Genomic DNA, 19,538 nt, shown 5'->3' on the forward strand with positions numbered 1-19,538 from the left:
GGAGAGCCAAGGATTTAATTGGCATGGCAACTGAACTCCCCTCTGACTTCAAAGGTGTTTCCTCTGCAACAAGGCTTTGACACAGTGATGGGTGAGTGGAGAAAGACTGTGTTCATGTGTGCTGTGCCTATTCTGTGGATAAGGAGCAATCTTTGGTCTCCAGTGCTGCCTACAGTTATTTTCATGAGCACTAAGTTGTTAAAACTGACTTGATTTTATTTCGGTGTATACAATTCCTGCTTTCCTCCTTTTATCCTGTGCTTCCTTGCGTGGCATTTTGCTTTGAGAAGCCCAGCATGGTGAAATGTGGAACAAAAATAAATCCAAGCATTAGGATGACAAAGTGCAGGGTCAATTCTTCTCAATGGTATTTTCAATTTGCATCCAATGAAAAATATGGAACAGAGCCACTTTCATTCTCTCATGGGACAAAAGAAATTCTGAATAGCACAACTGCTAGAGGACTAGGTGTCAGCCGGTGGCTGGGGTAGTGAGTGGTTTGTGAGCCCTATCAAACACCCAAATCTTTAGCTGCTAGGACAGGGTTCCTTCGCAGCGGGAAGCCAGGGAGGCTGACGGGTGCCCCAAAGTGTTGCAGAGAAAGCGTGTTACACCCGAGTCTTTAACTGCTAGGACAAAAGCCCCTTTGCAGCGGGCAGCCAGGGAGGCTGATGGGTGCCCCAAGAGTCTGCCCCGTGGAGGTGGCATGACTCAACACTCAGCTCTTAATGCATTTATCCCTGACCAGCTATGATTGTTTTAATTGTGTCTGGTTCTGTTACAGCAACAGAAGGAGTCAAGTTAAAACTTAAACTTAAACTTAAACTTATTTAAATCCCCCGCGGATTTCCCTATTACGATCTGAAAAATTAGCATGCCCCTTCCGGAAAAGGGGCCAGTGTAGACGTAGCCTAGGTGTTTTGCTTACATCCCCCACTGCCACTTGGATTAATAGGTTAATAACCCCAATTGTTAAGACACTGGAAGGCCTGTACTGGGGTTAGCTCTTCTCATACAGAGGACACATCTTAAATATGATGTACTGGATACGAGTGACTTTATTACTTTCACACCTTTGTGAAAGAGCTCCTGCAATCCAGGGCTGACAACCCACACTGTCAGCTCTGCCACCCCATAACTCACAGCCCAAGTTCCACCGCTCCAGGGCTGGCAGGTGGATTCCACTTTTGGCAGTCAGCTCCAAGGCAGTGGGGCTCCAGCAGTCAGTGCTCCACAATGCCCTATTTAAGTCAGTGCAAGCATTCCAACAGAAGAAGCATAGTGTGGACATGAAGAGCAGATTTAATTACAGCAGCAGCCATAGGCTGACATACTTTTGTAGTGCAGATGTGCTCACAAGCATTCAAGCTTCTGCAGAGCTCTTCTTCCGGTCTCAAATGTTATCCAGATCTGTGTAAGCTTGAAAGCTAGTCTCTCTCGCCTACAGAAATTAAAAGATATTACCTCACCTGTCTTGTCCCTCTAATATTCAACATGTCTGTAACACCACTCTCTTTCCTGGCATATCACTACTGCCTTCCTTTTACCCTTTCAATATGTTTATTGGCCTACAGTATTCCTCTCCTTTCATAGGCACATTTTCTGCTTTGACTTTAAGATCTTCAGTCATGAATATTAAGGAGCAAGCACACTTCTGGTGCCAAGCAAATTGTAAATACAGCCACAAAACAGTTGCTTAAATGTAGTGTAACAAAAGTGGCAAAGATGTGAAAGTACTAAAGTCACTTTTATTCAGTACATCATATTTAAAATTTTTCCTTTTTACAAGAAAAGCTAACCCCAGTACAGGCCTTCCAGTGTCTTAACAATTGGGGTTATTAACCTATTCCTTAAGATATTACATTTTAATTGATCATGTTGGCTCTGCTGTGGGCTCAGATGCAAATTCTTAACAAAAATAATAGGTTTAAAGCAGAATTTCCAGTATAAAGCCTTATTTTCCATTTCCTTACTCTTAAGTAAGCAACATCAGACTTCATTGATACTTAGGGTACATCTAGACAGCACCTTTCTGTTGGAATAAGCTACGCAATTTGTTCTACGCAAATTGTGAAGCTTACTCTGAGTCTAAATCAAAAGAGCTTATTTTGAAATTTGGCACTGTCTACACAGCGCCAAATTTCAAAATAAGACACTATTCCAACAAATCCCTTAACCTCATGAAACGAGGTTTACAGGGATGCCGGAATAGTGCGCCTGTTATTTCGGAAAATAGTGGGTGCTTTTAAAGACATGGCATTGATATTTGGGATACTTCTGGTATCCTGAAAGAGCAACGCAGTATAGTCAGATAGACAACCAAGTAAAAAAAAAACTAAGGGCATTTCAGTGGCATTTTTCTCCAAAAACAATTATGAATAGAAGCTCCAGCAATCTAGATAAAATGTGAACCATTTGTAATAATTATAATCAGTAGGGGTGTTAACTTTAGATTTATTTTCAAATTACCATTCTAGTAATTACATTTTGCGTGATTAAAATATTACTGTAATTTTGATTAAACAAGCAATTCCTCACTTTCTCTTTTGAGATATTTTGCTTCATGTTGTGAAAAACTGCTCTCATAGGTATAATGATTCTCATATATGAAAAGTCTATATTTTTGCACTGACAAACATTGATGTTCATTGACTTAATGACAATTTAAATAACCAGATTTGGGATACGAGTATCTTCTTTAGGAGATCATATTTAAAAATTGAATCCACAATGTGTGGCTCATTTTAGATAATTTCTAGATTAAGAAGAAAGTAAATACAATATTAAATTCAATATATTAATTTTTATAATTATCATGCTGTCTGGAGTGGCTTATGGCCATCAATTCCAACCTCAGGGCAGGCTATCAAGAAGCAGGCCCCAAACTGGTTATATGTTCTATAATTATATTTCACCATCTCAGTAACAAGTAAGAGCACTATAACAGTTTCAACATGGAATCAAAGACAGTCCCATGGGCATTCCAATTTATGTTACAACTCAGTCAATTGAACTTAGATAGATGGTTTAGAAATACAAAAGATCACAAAATAGCCATATTAACTCCCAGTCACAAAGGACCAGACACTTACCCCAGGTCAATCTGCACCTTAGATCTCACCAAAGACAATGCTTGTAGTCCATCATATAGTAAACTATCTAAGGAATTATTAGTTAAGAAAAAATAGAGAGTTGTTACAAGGTTAAAACAGACAAACACATATACACACATTAATTGCAGTCTATGGTGTCAAAGGTGCCAGACTTGCAGTCATCTGTCACATCCGCATGTTTTCTGAGGTTTACCCTGATTGACCCTAGGGATCTTAGCTTTAGTTTCATCGCTACAGTCCTGTGAGAGTCCAAACAGCAAAAAGATGAAAAATTTTCTTCTCGGCTATTTTTATTTTCTCCTTCCAGAAGATAATGGGATGAGCTTATTTCTATAAATATGAAGGGTACAATCAAATGAGCTGCATGATGGGCTGCATGAGTACTGTGTGCATCTCCGTTTTCCTTGTGTCATGCACGTTCAGGGAGGGGAATTTGTTGTTGCAGGGATCCAGGTGTGTCTACCTTACAGCTTGGACCCTGGCACTTCAGGCATGTCTACACGGGGCAAAAGTCAAATTACTTTACGCAACTTCAGCTACGTCAATTACATAGATGAAGTCGAAATAGCTTAATTTGGCTTTTGGAGCTGTCTACACAGAAAGAAGCTGAAGGAAAAACACTTTTCCTTTGACTTCCCTTACCCCTTGTGAAATGAGGGTTACAGGAGTCAGAGTAAGAAGTCCTCCAGGTTGCCAATATTTTGAAATAATGGCTTGCTGTGTAGACACTCTCTTTGTTATTTCAGAATAACACCAGTTAATCTGAAAAAATGCTGCTGTGTAGACAGCCTCTGGTAACCTGAAGGAACAGCCCACATTGAAAACCAGCCAGTTTCAAACAGTGGAAGAACAAAGGGTTGAAGAGAGATGGGCCAGGTGATCTGGAAGGCAGGCAGAGGACTAGGACACCGAAGTGGGTTACTCTCAGGGACTGTGAGGAGTCGAGAGCTCATGGGTCTTGTGAGTCCATAACAAGAAGCAATTGACAATCTTTGTATTATGAGGTTTCACAATGGCCCATATAATTTTGATAGTTCTTCATGTGTGACAGGAGGCAATCCCTACTGCCCAGGTTTACAGTTTGAAAGCATCGGGTTTTTTTACAGTTTCAAAGCAAAAACATAAATATTACCTTATAGCATGTGCTAAAGAAATTATAGGTGAGATAAATGCATGCAGTAATTTAACAACTTTAATGCCACTCTTAGCCATGCTAACGTACTAGTGAAATACACTGTTTTCCAGCAATGAATTTCTCAGTGCTCAGTTGAGATCTCAAGCCTTGGCAAGAGTTGATAGGTACTCTGCCAGCATCACCGTATTATATATTACATATTTATAGCAGAGCCTATTATTTAATCAGCTATCAAAATCAATTTATATATTACGGGAGCCATTCTGTAACATTTTGTTCAATTTTTAATTATTTAAATGTATTTGTGTTTGCCTAACACACATTTCAAGCCATGTTCATGCTTTCAATGTGTCAAGAGTCTCCCATGAACATTTTCTCCTGAAACCTCCTGTAAACTCCCCTTCCAGAGTTCCAGGTGCATAACTTGCAAACCAGGGGGGAAAGGATTGAAGACTCGATTAATTTTAAAAAGATGCGAAGAAAAACAACTTTACAATCAATGTTATATTAAGTACACTTGCTGGAAATGTGTATACTTTGTTTCTGGAAAATATACTGAATATTCAGTGTTCGACATGTGAAATTTAGAGTATATACGTGCATATGCCATGGGAGCATTAATGCTATAGGGGAAGGAATGCCTTAGCATAGAGAACTTCATTTGCATAGGCTACTTTCCCACAATTCCACTTGGGGTACTTGAAGTCACCCTGACTAGAAATGAACTTAGATCCTATTCCCCAAATCCCAAAGAAAGTAAAGCTCTTATCTTGTGGCAAAAAGCTTGTTTCCAAGGTATAAGGACTTTATTCAGGGTTCTAGGAGCTCTTGGTTTTTCTCACATGAGAAATTTGTGTCAGAAAACAACATAAGGAGGAATTTGTAATGAAAGCCATCCTGTAGGATATTGTACCACAAAACAATGCAGAAGACAGCAACAAAACTTAAAGCATTCCAGTGATGCCATGCCTACCCAATTCCCACCAAGATGAATTAGGTGGTGATGCCTTTAGTAGGACCCGGCAAGTGGCCCTCTAGGGATAGGATATAGGCTTGCAAAGAGAAACTTGGACTCTGCTACTCGTTAACCCAAACTATGAGTTTTAGATGGGTAAAGTGATGGCCACCTGTAGAACATTTTCATGATGGAGAGAAAGGAAGATAGTCTACAGCCACTTTATTGGAAAGGGTTAGGTGGGGTAATTTACTCTAAAAACTCAGCACTTGGCAAAATCTAGTATTTTCCAATGGTAATATTTGCTCTTGATACATATTTTTCTGAGCCTTGAAAATAGGTCACAGCTCTGATAGGAATGCAGCAAAATATCCTGATGGGTGGATGGGGCCAAGGCAGGAAAATCTGAAAAGAAATTTGAAAAGAAAAAGGAGAATTTTAACAAGAGGACACCATCAACTACTGTATTCTTTGCATACCCAAAACTTTCATTTAAGACATGGGAAATGAAATAGAACAGAAAGAAATGTAGGCTGTGGGCAATTGTAAGGGGAAAAATTCATCTGTCTTACAATGTGCCTTGAATTTTAACAAGTCTGAATAACTGTGGAAAAACATGAAAAAACTCATGCTGATACAGATAGATATCATCATCCTTTCCAAATGCAAAGAGATGGGCATTATACCAAATGGATTGAAGGTGAAAAATGCAATACAATTGACATACTACAGAGACTACAGTGAAAGCTCATGCCACACACCTTCAAAGAAGCTACAGAACTACCTGATCAGCATCCTATACAGCAAACAGGAGATCAAGAATGAGTTCTCAAAACTGGAGACTCTCATACAAAACCAATACCCTACACAAACATCTATGTGGCTGGACTTTACAAAACAAAACAACCCATTTATAATGCTGTTGCTGGCAAGAGTAAGTCTCAGGTCCGACACTGGGTTCTCAAAGTACAGAAACACGCTGCACAGGTATCTGTCAAACACAAGGGGTGCATCTAGACTGGCAAGATTTTGCGCAAAAGCGCCTGCTTTTGCACAAAAACTTGCTGCCTGTCTACACTAGCCATGAGAATTTGCGCAAGAACACTGACTTTGTAATGTACAAAATCAGTGCTTCTTGCGCAAATACTTAGATAGTCCCATTCAGGCATAAGCCCTCTTGCGCAAGTATTCTTGCGCAAGAGGGCCAGTGTAGACAGGAATGTTAATTTCTTGTGCAAGAAATCCCGATGGCTAAAATGGCCATCGGAGCTTTCTTGCGCAAGAGAGCATCTACACTGGCATGGATGCTTTTGCGCAAAAGCAAATCTTTTGCACAAAGGCACATGCCAGTCTAGATGCTCTCTTGCGCAAATACTTTTAACGGAAAACTTTTCCATTAAAAGTATTTGCATGAAATCATGCCAGTCTAGATGCAGCCAAGCAGTTTATTTTCTGATAGCTATCAGCTGCACCCCTTAACTAAAAGCAACATGATAGGAAAACCTTCTGCAGACTGGGGATCCCATTTCAGCTGTGGATGAAGCAGGAGATCATCTTCCAAGGCACAGGTACCAAAGTCCATTGCTGAGGTCCAAATTGCTGTGCTCTGGTACAGCTTTAAATACAGTGTCTCTACCTTGTTTCACAGTTTGGAAATTTCCGGGGGTTACTCATCGCTTGTTACAGTATGGCTCAGCTGTACTGCTTGTCCTTTGACTTTGTTTATATGATCAGTACATTTGGGTAAATTAGATTATTATGTTCCCTCCCATATCTACAATTCGTTCTTGCTACAATGGCCTATGTTCCTAGAGGTTTGCTTCTGGCTCATCAGATATGGGGGAAAGAGGGGGTGAGGGGAAATGAAGGCCTTACCACCCCTATACCTCAAACGTACAGAGTTCTTCCATAATTAACCCCTACAAATGAACACTTTGCTTCTCTACAGGAAAACAAGGACACTAAACTATCTATACTTCTGCATGCCAAAAGGGCCCACACCAGTAGTACCCTTGACTCACTCAAGAATATTGTTAATGTATTTAGCTACACAGAAGAGCTTGGCCTATCTCAGAGACTCTTTCTGCCCCTCCCTCTCCCCCCGGACAGGATACTATTTTGGTGACCTGCAAGCCTATTATCACCATTTTTGACTCATGGAATATTTCCACCATCACTCTGAACAATGCAGTAACCCACAAAAACCAACCCCACCAACATTAACAAGAAGGATTCTGCATGGACGCTGCCTGGTGGTTGAAACAATAGAGTGGACTTCTACATAAGTGCTTCCACTGATGCTGTGGACAAGCATCATCGCTTGACCCACACCCTCAGTCATGTGGAACCAACACCATACACAGGCTCAGAAACAACTGACATTATAATCAAAGTGCCTGACAAAGGAGGCATTTTTATCATCATGAATAGGTAAGATTATGAACAGGAGGCTGCTAAGCATTTCTTTACTACCACTTTCTGTAGGCCACTATCATCTGATGCCATTGAGAAGTTAAAAACAACACACACACACACACACACACACACACACCCTACACCATCTTTTCAAGAAACTACCTGAAGAAGCCCAGGAACAAATATTCAATGATGCACCCCTATAGCCCAGACCAGGGATATTCTATCTACTACCCAACACCTATAAACCTGGAAGCCCCATCATCTCAGGCATTGGAACTCTTACACCAGGATTGTCTGGTTATATAGTCTCTCTCCTCAGGCCCTTCACTACCAGTATCTTTGAGACACCACTGATTTTCTGAGGAAACTACAATCCATTTATGATCTTCCAGAAAACACCATCTCTGCCACTATGGATGTAGCAGCTTTCTACACCAATATTCCACGCACAGATGTGCTTCAAGCCATCAGGAACTGTATCCCTGATGATGTTACAGCACAGCCGGTTGCTGAGCTTTGTGACTGTCTTTACCCACAATCATTTCAGATTTGGGGATGATTTATACCTTCAAGTGAGCGGCCCAGTTATGGATACCCACATGCCAACATTTTTATTGTTGACTTAGAACAACGCTTCTCAGCTTTCATCCCCAAGTGCCCCTCTTCTACTTTCACTACACTGATGACATCATAATCTGGACCTACAGGAAGAAGGCTCTTGAAGAATTCCACAGGGATTTCAACAATCTCCATCTTACCATCGATCTTGGCCTAGATCAGTCCATACAAGAGATCCACTTCATGGACAATACACTGTAAATAAGTGATGGTCACATAATCACCATCCTATGTCAGAAACCTACTGACTGTTACACTTACTTACCCACCTCCAGCTTTCATCCAGAAAACATCAAACGATCCACTGTCTACAGCCAAGACCTAAGATACAACCATGTTTGCTCCAATCCCTCAGACAGAGACAAACACTCTATTAAGCATTCTTAAAACTAGAATATCCAACTGGGAAAGTAAAGAAACAGATTACAGAGTTTCCGATACAGGATAGACTAAACAAAGAAAGCAACAGAACAACACTAGGCATTACCTACAGCCCCAAGCTAAAACCTCTCCAACACATCATAAAGTATCTACAACCTATATGATGATCCCTCTTTCTCAAAATCCTTGGGAGACAGTCCAGTCCTCACTTACAGACAGCCCCCTCCCCATCTGAAACAAATACTCACCATCAGCTATACATCATACAACAGACAAACTAACCCGGGAACCAATCCTTGCTGTGAACTACATTGCCAATTCTGTCTCCATATCTATCCTAGGCTACGTCTAGACTATGCGGAAGATTCAAAAGAGGATATGCAAATTCTGCAGGAATTTGCATATCTTCCTCTGATCTCACTTTTGAAATCGGAGCTTTTCAGCAACCCTCCCCCTTTTTGAAAAGTTGTGTAAACCTCATTTTTTGAGGAAGAGTGGCTTTTCAAAAAAGAGGGAGGGGTTTCCAAAAAAGCTACATACAAACTACTTTCATTTTACAAAGCTCCGTTTTCGAAAGTGAAATTGGAAGAAGATATGCAAATTCCATGGAATATCCTCTTTCAAATCTTCCACATAGTCTAAACTTAGCCCTAATGACACCATCATAGGACCTGATCAAATCAATATATCATCACAACCTCATTTGTCTGCACAGCTACTAATGTGATATATGCTATCATGTGCCAGCAATATCCCTCTGCTGTGTAAATTGGGCAAACTGAATTCTCCCTACACAAGACATAAGTGGATACAAAACAGACATCATGAACAGTAAAATACAAAATTAAGTAGGAGAGCACTTTAACTTCCCTCAACACACAGTGACAGACTTGAAAGTTGCCATACCTCGGGGGGAAAGAACCAGACTGCAGCGTGAAACTGCTGAGCTGGAATTCATATGCAAACTTGATAACATTCAGAATAGGACTGAATAGGGACTGGGAATGGCTAATTCATTACAGTGAGTAACTTTCCCCTTTAGGTATTCTTACCTTTTCAACTGTTGCAAGTGGGCATATACACCCTGATTGAATTAGCCTCATTAGCATTGATGTAATTAATTGTCCCATCTCTGTATGTATGTATAAATCCCTGCTAACTGAAGCTATCACTTCATGCATGTGATGAAGTGAGCTACAGCCCATGACAGCTTATGCCTTAATAAACTTGTTAGTCTTTAAGGGTACATCTAGACTACCGCGTTTTGTTGACGGAAGTTTTGTCGACAGATACTGTCGACAAAACTTCCGTCGACAAAGAGCGTCCAGACACATTGAGTTCTGTCGACAAAGTAAGCTGCTTTGTCAACAGAACTCCGTAGTGTGGACGCAACGTTACAGGCAATAACACCTTCTGTCGACAGAGTTCTGTCGACAGAAGGTGTTATGCCTCGTAAAATGAGGTATACCAGCGTCGACAAAACTGCTGAGTTCTGTCGACGTTATGTCGACAGAACTCAGCGGTAGTGTAGACGCTGGTATAGTTTTTTCGACAAAAGTCCACTTTTGTCGACAAAACTAGGTAGTCTAGACACACCCTAAGATGCTGCAGGAGTCTTCATTGGTTTTGTATCTTCTTTTGACTTCATTACAATGCGTGAATCCTCAGAAACTGTAAAATCAGGCTTCTGATTTTTTTTCCAGTCAGTACTATACATGGACAATAAATTGCACTATTTGTACTATAGTGGCTATTTTTTTAAACCCTCTGCTGAGCAAAACCCAGCGTTCAGCACAGAGTCATGAGGGAAAAAAAATTGGGGGAGGGGAATAAATTGCTTCATTGCAATAAGCTTGTCTTGCAAGCAATTATTGAAAAGCCAACTGTCATCAACATTCTTAATTTATAGTGTTCTAACTGTACTAACTCAAACACATTAATCAACATTGCCAAGTTAATGTGTTTTGTCAAACTTCTCACTCTCGTCTGCCAAAGAAGAGCATTTTTGACAAGGGATTCATTAGTCAGCTAATAGTGTTTGAGAGGTAAGCATGCAACAATGTTCTCAAATTAAGATGTTAAATGTAATTTTATTTGTGCACACAAGGCTATGTACAACACTATGTTTTTGCAAGTTGCATTTCACAAGGGCTGAGGAAAATCATAACGTGGCTATCACTAATTCTGTTTAAAATAGATTTTACTTTCCTTGTGAGAAAATTGAGAATCAAAAATATTTAGTCAAGTTCAAGGCTTCCAATTGGACCTATAGAGCACTGTTTGCTAGCTCAAGTATGTTAATAATATAAAGAGAAAGATGGCAAGCTCACATCCTCTCAGAAGTATTCATTATGGAGTGGCAATAGCTACTCCAGGAGGAAACTAGCATTGTATACAGTGCAGTTGTCGCTGAGGGTACGTCTAGACTACCGCGTTTTGTCGACGGAAGTTTTGTCGACAAAACTAGGTAGTCTAGACACACCCTAAGTTAATACCAGGATTTTAGAGAGGCAATCTGAGTGTGGTAATATCTATTATGACAGAATTTTGTTGGTGAGTGAGACTAGCTTTGGAGGCACACAAAGCACTTCTTCAAGTCTGGCAAATGTAATCACAAAGTCACAGCAACAGGCTAAACAATCTGTTCCACCTTGCATAAGTATTTAGCATATATTTTAAGGGAACATTCAAGGTAGGTGGAGTATTCCGCAGACCTGAAGAAGAGTTCTGTGTGGCTCAAAAACTAGTCATACTCACCAACAAAAAGTGGTCTGTTAAATTATATTTCCTCGGCTGCTTTGTCTTCTGGCTCTGTTTCTTTCTTGTCTTCCAAATGAAGAGATGCATCTAAAGATTTTGATACACAAGGAATATAGAATCAGCCTACAGAGTTTGATCCTGATGCACCATTAAGATTCACTAGCATAGAAGCTTTTGAAGTCCTATTGATTTATAGTCCCATTGGCTCTGCCTACACACAGACATCTTTGTCAGTGGATCCCAATGCAGATCTGTTATCTTGATTACCTGAGTCATACCAATCAAGATCTATTTGCATACATAATGTCATGAAAAGTAGACTTAATTTTTCCTACTTAAACAAGATCCTTTCCATATTTCAGTTACACATTTCTCCATAAACAGAATAGCTAATACATTTGGATTTTTATGGGGTATTCCAGTTAGAAGAATGGAATGGAATCTGACTTCATTTTAAAATCCATGATTTCCCCCAAATGATTACTATCTGTTGATTTTTTGGTAGCCCACATGGAATGGTTTGGTGATGTGATTGCAATGATTTTGGGCATCGCTGGCATGTTAGCATTTGAATCAACAATACTTTGTCCCATATTAACAATTACTTGAGACATACAGTTCTGTTATGCAGTCACTTTATTTGATTTATTTTGCATTCTTCTAGCCACATGATGTAGCTTTTTTAAAAAAAATGGAAGCAACAAAATGAGCTAATAGCTTTAGGGAACTTTCTTCATTAACTCTGTGATTGCTTTCAAGTCTGCTTTATTTTTCCATTTAGTAGATAGCACGTCATTTTTGTTCTCTGCTCCTCAATTCATTACTTTAAATTTATCTTCACTAAACTCATTTCCAATTTTTTCAGTGTGTCTATATTAATCGTGTTGTTCTATGTTTCATTCTGTCCTAACTAGGTTAAGGCCTTTTAAATATGGAAGTTTAGCCCTTTAACATATATGCAAAGAAGTGGATGATGGTATTTCTAGTAAAGGGACAAAACACATCCCAAAATAATTATTTTTCTCATTATCTTATGGTTTAATTTTTTGGTTTTAACTAACATTCAAGCCACTTATTCCACTTCTCAGCTACATCCACTACAGGTTGAAACTTCGTAATCTGGAGTTCCGTGGTCTAGCAACATTGGGTGACCCCCATGAGAGCACTCATGGGGATAAGCTATTATGCTGGGGCCAGGAGAGTTACCAAACTAGGGAACCAAGATGGAACCCCGAAGGCAGCAGAGCCCCTGGTCCCCAGGAGTGGAGGGAGGGAGTGTAGCTCCCTGTCACGGTGGAGAGCAGCAGCATGGCTGGGCCATAGCATCATGCTGTAAGGTGGGGAGTGCAGAAATGCTGAGAGGAGCACAGAGCTCTAAGTGGCCTCAGAGCCACTTGGGGGAGTGCGGCGCCACCAGGGTGGCAGCAGGTTGCTGGAGGGACCGTGGAACTGCCAGGCAGTAGTGGAGCCCCCAGGTGGCAGAAGAGCTGCTGGGGACAAAGAGGAGGAAGCCACCAACAGGAGCACAGAGCCCCATGTGGCAGCGAAGCCACCGGGGGAGAGCAGAGCTCTGCACTGCAGTCCCCAGCCACTGTGGGGAAAGTGGAGTCCTGGCAGAGGGGTGAAGCCCTGAACAGGAGCTAAACCACAGGTGAGAGGGCTGGGGGGGGGGGAGTAGAGCTCTCTTTCCCTGGCACTATGGGGAAAGCAGGGTCCTGGGAAGCAGTGGAGCTTCCTAGGGAAAAGTGAAACCCCTGTGGGGCCACGGAAAGCAGACCCTCCCCACTGCATTGACCTTTCTTGGTCCAGAAAATTCACTGGGTCAGGAGCAGTCAGGGATGTACAACTTGTAGTAGGTAATTTAGTTCAAACTTTTCAGTAATTATAGATAACATTTAAATTTTATCTAATACCTGATTTATGTCAGGTGTATACAAATTCTAGTCTGTGTAACTCTAACATTCTCCCCCCAACCCAACCTGCATCATCATCAGAATTTGAACCTGAGCCTTCAGCCTCACACCAGTGGCTGGCTACCCCACGAACTACAAGACTAACTGTACTGGCTAGCATCAAGGAAAGGCTAAGTGAGAGGTGGGCTACTTACCAGTACCATGACCTGGATTTAGGAAGAAGCTGGGAAGAACCTGGCCCAGTTATTGCCCTTTCCCTCTGAGGTAGGGATGGTTCCACTGGAACCATGTGCCAGATCAGGGGGTACATCTAGACTACAGGGTTTTGTCGACAGAAGTTTTGTCGACAGATACTGTTGACAAAACTTCTGTCGACATAGAGCGTCTAGACACATTCATTTCTGTCGACAAAGCAAGGTGCTTTGTCGACAAAACCCTGTAGTCTAGACGCGACCCTACAGGCAATAACACCTTCTGTCGACAGAACTCTGTCGACAGAAGGTGCTAGGCCTCGTAAAATGAGGTTTACTAGCATCGACAAAACTGCTGAGTTCTGTCGACGTTATGTTGACAGAACTCAGCAGTAGTGTAGACGCAGGTATAGTTTTGTCGACAAAAGTCCACTTTTGTCGACAAAACTCAGTAGTCTAGACGTACCCTGAGAGGGAGAGGGTTGAGGTTGAGGAGAGCCTGGCCTCATCCATTCTTGGACCCAAATAGAACTGGTCTGGCAGACTGGGCATTCCTAATGCCAATTGTGCTGTTGGTGCTTATGTGATGACATAGGGCTGGCACTTCAGAATGCTCATAGCTTCATAATTACCATTATGGAAGATTCCCAGCATCTCCTCAGGAACATGAGCCAAAGAAGTTAAATAGTGATTAGCAGTTTATATCTCAGCCAAACAGAATTTTTGGGGATAAGCGAATAGCTCCTCTCTGAACCCCAGACTTTTTGGGTCTGCTGCAAACAATGGAGATATTAGTGATACCTAGATAAGATCACAATAATATTTTATGCTAGTAAGTGTTAGGCAACCTAAATATAAAAGTTGGTACCACATCCCATCTATATTTAAAGGGTAAAGGAGAATATTGTAACAAAATAAGAAATTGACATGGCCAGTGATTTTTCTGTGTTGCAGTGTGGCTAACTCATTATTTGTTAGCAAGTCTCAAATTTTCTTAAAACCTTCAGCGGTTATTACTGCTTAAGAATCTCAGCTTTCAGTTAGTTTGATTTTTTTAAAGGGCACTTTTAATTCTTATAGTTGCACACACAAGCAGGCGAGTGTGAATCATAAAATTTGGAACACTAAAAAACAAATGGAAAGAACCCGAAGTGGTTTTTGGGTGGGGTTGGACCAGATCATAAGTTCAAATGGTTGAGATTAGTATTACTTGTGCTCACCTTGCAATTATGGAAGATATTTGTTCTTTAAAAAGGGCTCTAACACATACATATAAGCTATGTTTCACCTCCGCTTAATTCTGCAATGAAATTTGAAAGGCTTTGTCCTGTTTCCCATTTCAATGTATATCAGAGTAGGTACATCATCTTAATATGATGAATAAAGTTTAAAAAAAAAACAGGTTTCACCCTAGTTACTATAGTGTGGTCCATAACATGCCTTTCCTGTGGTTTGTACAGAAAATAACCGCAGAATCTCAGATTCCTTAGTCTAGGATATCTGATTAAATGTTGCTTTAAAAAAAATCAATGTGCATAGATCCAATCCAATGAAAATGATAAATACAAATTCTGTGCTGTAGGCTAAACATAGATGAGAAGATGGGCTATGAGGAACCAGTTCCTTTTAAGAAATCTTCTCTATGTATGACTATGTAAATGTTAAAAAAATATAAAAATGATAGAAGGTGACAGGATTTAAGGGCTTTTTTTAAAGTCATATTTTACCTAAAAGTTTGCCTAGAATAGAAGTCTCTTATTAAGCTATCTTGGATGCATCGATATTTATAGATTATTACTCTATATCTTTTACTTTTCAAAATACTTTGAGGACATGCAGTAAAAAAAAAAATTTACATAACATCCTTCCCAAAAAAAGATCATCAGGCATTGAACAATTAAACACCAATGATTAAGATCAGCTAAAAGCAGTAGCAAAGACCTATTTTTTTCAGGCTTTTCTTTAAATAATGACAGAGTGGGCAGCAGGAAAATATTCTATAAAGCCTTAAAAAGGCATAACTATAAACCTCGGTGTCTCACACTTCACAAGATTATACTGTAGAACAAAACAAGTAACTGGATGATTCAGACTGCAATTAATAGTTGTGAAAATACATAAGAGAAAATTGGACAGCTACCACAGCCATTCAGGGCCTTGTAAGCAAGTAAAAGAACTTTAAAATCAATAAAACACTTTAAAGGATGATTGTAGTGAAAGGACTTTGAATAGGAGCAATGTGCTGAAATAGTCATGTCAATGATGACAGTTAAGGACAAGAGGTGGTGTATTTGAAATGCAACACTTCCTAGAAATAATATAAACAGGGATTTCAGAAACATTTACCAGTAATTCCAAATTCAGATTAATAGTCTCACCCTGGTAACTATTTCTGATGATAAAATCATCAGATGTCAATTAAGCATTTTTTTCAAGCAAAAATAAAAAAAAGATTATATTAAAATATGATGGAACAATTCCTCTTTTTGAGCAAAAAGTTATTGTTTCATGAATGACAGTGTACATGGTGATAAAGTCTCAGTGAGTACCATGTAAGAACTTGATAGTAGAGCAGAACATTGGATCTAGCTGAGATGTGATCAACTCTGGACTTGGGGTTGATGGAATTTATTTAAAACCATCTTTGTGTAACATTTCCTTGTGTAACCCGGGGGCAGCCAGGGACAGATTTGACAATCTGTATATGTTACAGCAGCCTCAGAGATTGTTTAATTTATGTAGCCTGTCAGATTTTTTTCAAGCCTAGCCTTAAAAGCCTCTAGGGATGGAGATTCCTCCACCTACCTAGGTAACCCATTCCAGTTCTTCACCACCCCCTAGGGTATGTCTATACTACAGAGTTTTGTCCACACTGCAATCGTGTTCTTTTGAAAGTAAATTGAAAGAACAAAGGGGGTTTTCCAACAGAGATACTCCTCTTTCTATGAAGAAGAATGCCTTTTCTGAAAGAGTCTTTCAGGAAAAGACACGCATGGACGGGGAGGAGGGTTTTCTTTTGAAAGAAGAGGCCTCCAGAAAATAACACAGTTGCCCTGGTGGACGCTCCATCCATGCTAGTCACAACTCTATAGTTCCTGTCTCCTGCCAGCTGTTAAAGCTGCAGATACCCAGGACAAACCTTGTGGCAGGAAGCCAGCCATGGAGCATCACCCTGACCACAAAGCTTTCCCTGCCACACAACTCCAAGCTATGGCCTAGCAACAAGCCATGGCCTAGCAACAAGCCCTCCAACACTCCCTGGCCCTCATAGGGAGCATCCCCAGGGCTCCCAGGACCCAACCAGGGGCAGCAAATGCCATGTGCCCTCCTGGTCCATGGAGAAGATCCTGTCCCTCCTGGAGCTGTGGGGGGAGGACGCCACCCTACACGAGCCCCACTCCCGGAGGTGTAATGCTGACATTTATGGCCAGATGGCCAGGGCTCTAACCAAGAGGGGACGCCACCCGAGCACCTTGGACCAAGTCAGGAGCAAGGAGCTGTGCCAAGGATATGCCAGAGCCAGAGAGCACAGCTCTTGCTCCAGGGCAGGACCACACTCATGCCCATATTATGAGGAGCTGCACAGAATCCTGGGGAGGGGGTGTGAAGCCCTTTCCCCATTTGCCCGTGATCACCCAGCTGAAGCTCCTTGATGAGGAGGAAGTGGAAGAGGTGGATGAACAGCAGCTGCAGGAGGAGGAGGACCTGGCCAGTAGAGTCACCCTCACCCTGGAGCCAGTACCCCAGGCTCTGGATACCTCCTAGGCATCCACTACACTGGGGAGGGATCATCAGCTGAGTGCTGTCAGTTTTCCACATACACACAGGATGGGGGAGGCGGGCACAGAGTGGATGGGGACACCTCTGAGAGCATGCTCAGCTGCATTAGAGCCATAGACTTTTGCATGTTCATTTTTTCTAAATAGTCCTTCCACTAAGGGCTTCCTCCCAATACTGTGCTGCCCAGTGCAGCAGCCTGGCAGCTGACCTTGCCTGTGAAGACCAAGGCAACCCCCTCAATAATAAAGTTATAATAAAGCATTTTCATTTTAAGTGGGCAAACAAATGACTAGCTACTTGCATTTATTTTTGTAAATACATGATGCATGTTTAAGACATGAAGGATGTGAAGGAAAACAAGTGTTGAGTGAGCCTCTCATTCATTGAGGCTGTCAGCACATATACCCAAAGCAAATGGCTTTAATGGACCTATTTCAAATGTTGCCCCTCACTATAAATATTCGGCCTGTTTCTTGTCTCACTTACACCAGTATAATTTCATTGACTTTGGTCTAATTATATCTGATTGATACCTGAGCCAGAGAACAATCAGCTCCATTGTCTTTGTAAGCACCTCTACATGTACTCTTATATTAGCTCAAATCCATCTTCTGTAATGCCCATGGGTCCTATCCCTTTGCATCTAGATGCTAGTGCTGCGTGTCCTCTCCTACACACTCTCTGAGCTGGATGTCAAGCAGGATAGTCATTCCCTAGAAGGTACTCTGGCCACAAAGGCTAAAAGCACAGCAATAAGTATCAAGCCACTGGGATTCCTCCTCACCAGTGTTATTGCCAGCAGCTAGATTCTGTGCTGTCACATGACCTATCCAGTGGGCTGTGCCCTGTTCTGGATAATTGAGGACATGTGTATTTATATAACTGGAGGTTTTTGAGGGCTGGCTCTCATATGCTAATCCAGCTGCTGCCAAAAGAACCCTCAGTGAAGTCATGATGAACTTTTGTAGTTTTTGTACTGTGAAGCATGAAGAGCATGGACTATATTTTTAACAGACCTTAAAGATAGTACTCTGTCTGTGTTTTCATCTGGTAGCAACAAACAGTGTTTAGGAATATAACTGCTAAATTCAGGACCATTTGTTTGATAGCAGCAATGCAAATTCTCTCATCCCTCTACATGTTAAGCCTCTCATTATGGCAATACAAAAATCATATAGGACCATACTGGAATATTGAAAGGGTCAGGAAAGTAGAGCCTAAGTATACCCCTGGTATTAGAACAGATCCTCAGATTAATTGACTAAGGACAAAACAAAAGGACATTGGACATACAGAAATTGGTCAGGCTGTCAGTGAGAATTTAGAAAGGGGATGTAATGCAAGACAACATTAATTAGCTTCAAAGAAATGACAATGAGAGATCACAAGGTTGAAGAGTATATTTAATGTACTTGGACTTCAAATGACTTTCAACGGAATACAACAAAAATACTAGTGAAGAAGATCAGTAAATCTCATACAGACAAAACTCTGTTCTAGATCAACAACTAGTTGTGTTGTCAATGCAGAAACCTATGTCACTCTATGTCAGAGGACTGGTGATAGGTGCAACATCATAAGCACTACATTGGGTACCTTAACTTCTGTGTACTGTAAAGCTGTGCGAGAACATGCAAATGCACAGATGTGTCATACTGATAGCATTATTTTTGTTAGCAGTAGTACAGCAGCAGTATTGTCAGCAGTGGGGCCCCAATGTGCTAGCTAGGCAAGGAACAAAACACACAAGATGACATAGCACCTGCCCTAGAGGTTATATTATCTAAGAACTTGATCCAGAAAAGCAGTGAGGGATGAATGATCCACCTTACAGATACTGATTAATAACATGTAATAATCTGTAGGAGAAAGTGGAAGCAATAGGGAAAAAGAGGAGAAACAAGCAGAGGTTGGGGAAGGCAAGAGACAATAGAGGAGCAACAAAGACACAAATGTGAGGCGGTAGAAAAAATAAGGCGGCTGCTATCTTCTATCGAAATATGGGAGGGAACCTGAAAACTACTGGATACGGAAAACTGAGGAAGGGACAGAACAGAGGAGTCATGGAAGGGATAAAAAGGCTAATTTTGTTTAATAACTCACTTAGCTTTCATTCCTAAAAAAAATAAAGGATTAATAATTTACTGGCCAGGAGCCTGTACTGTAAGACGTACAGTGGTCATTATTTCTTATGCAGTCAGTTCCAAAATCATAACTTTCCAAGGTATCAGCATGGCTACCGACCTGTCAGAAAACAATTTCCTGATCTTTCCC

This window comes from Pelodiscus sinensis, chromosome 2 (assembly GCF_052426305.1).
Source record: "Pelodiscus sinensis isolate ZL-2025 chromosome 2, ASM5242630v1, whole genome shotgun sequence".
NCBI classification, from domain to species: domain Eukaryota; kingdom Metazoa; phylum Chordata; order Testudines; family Trionychidae; genus Pelodiscus; species Pelodiscus sinensis.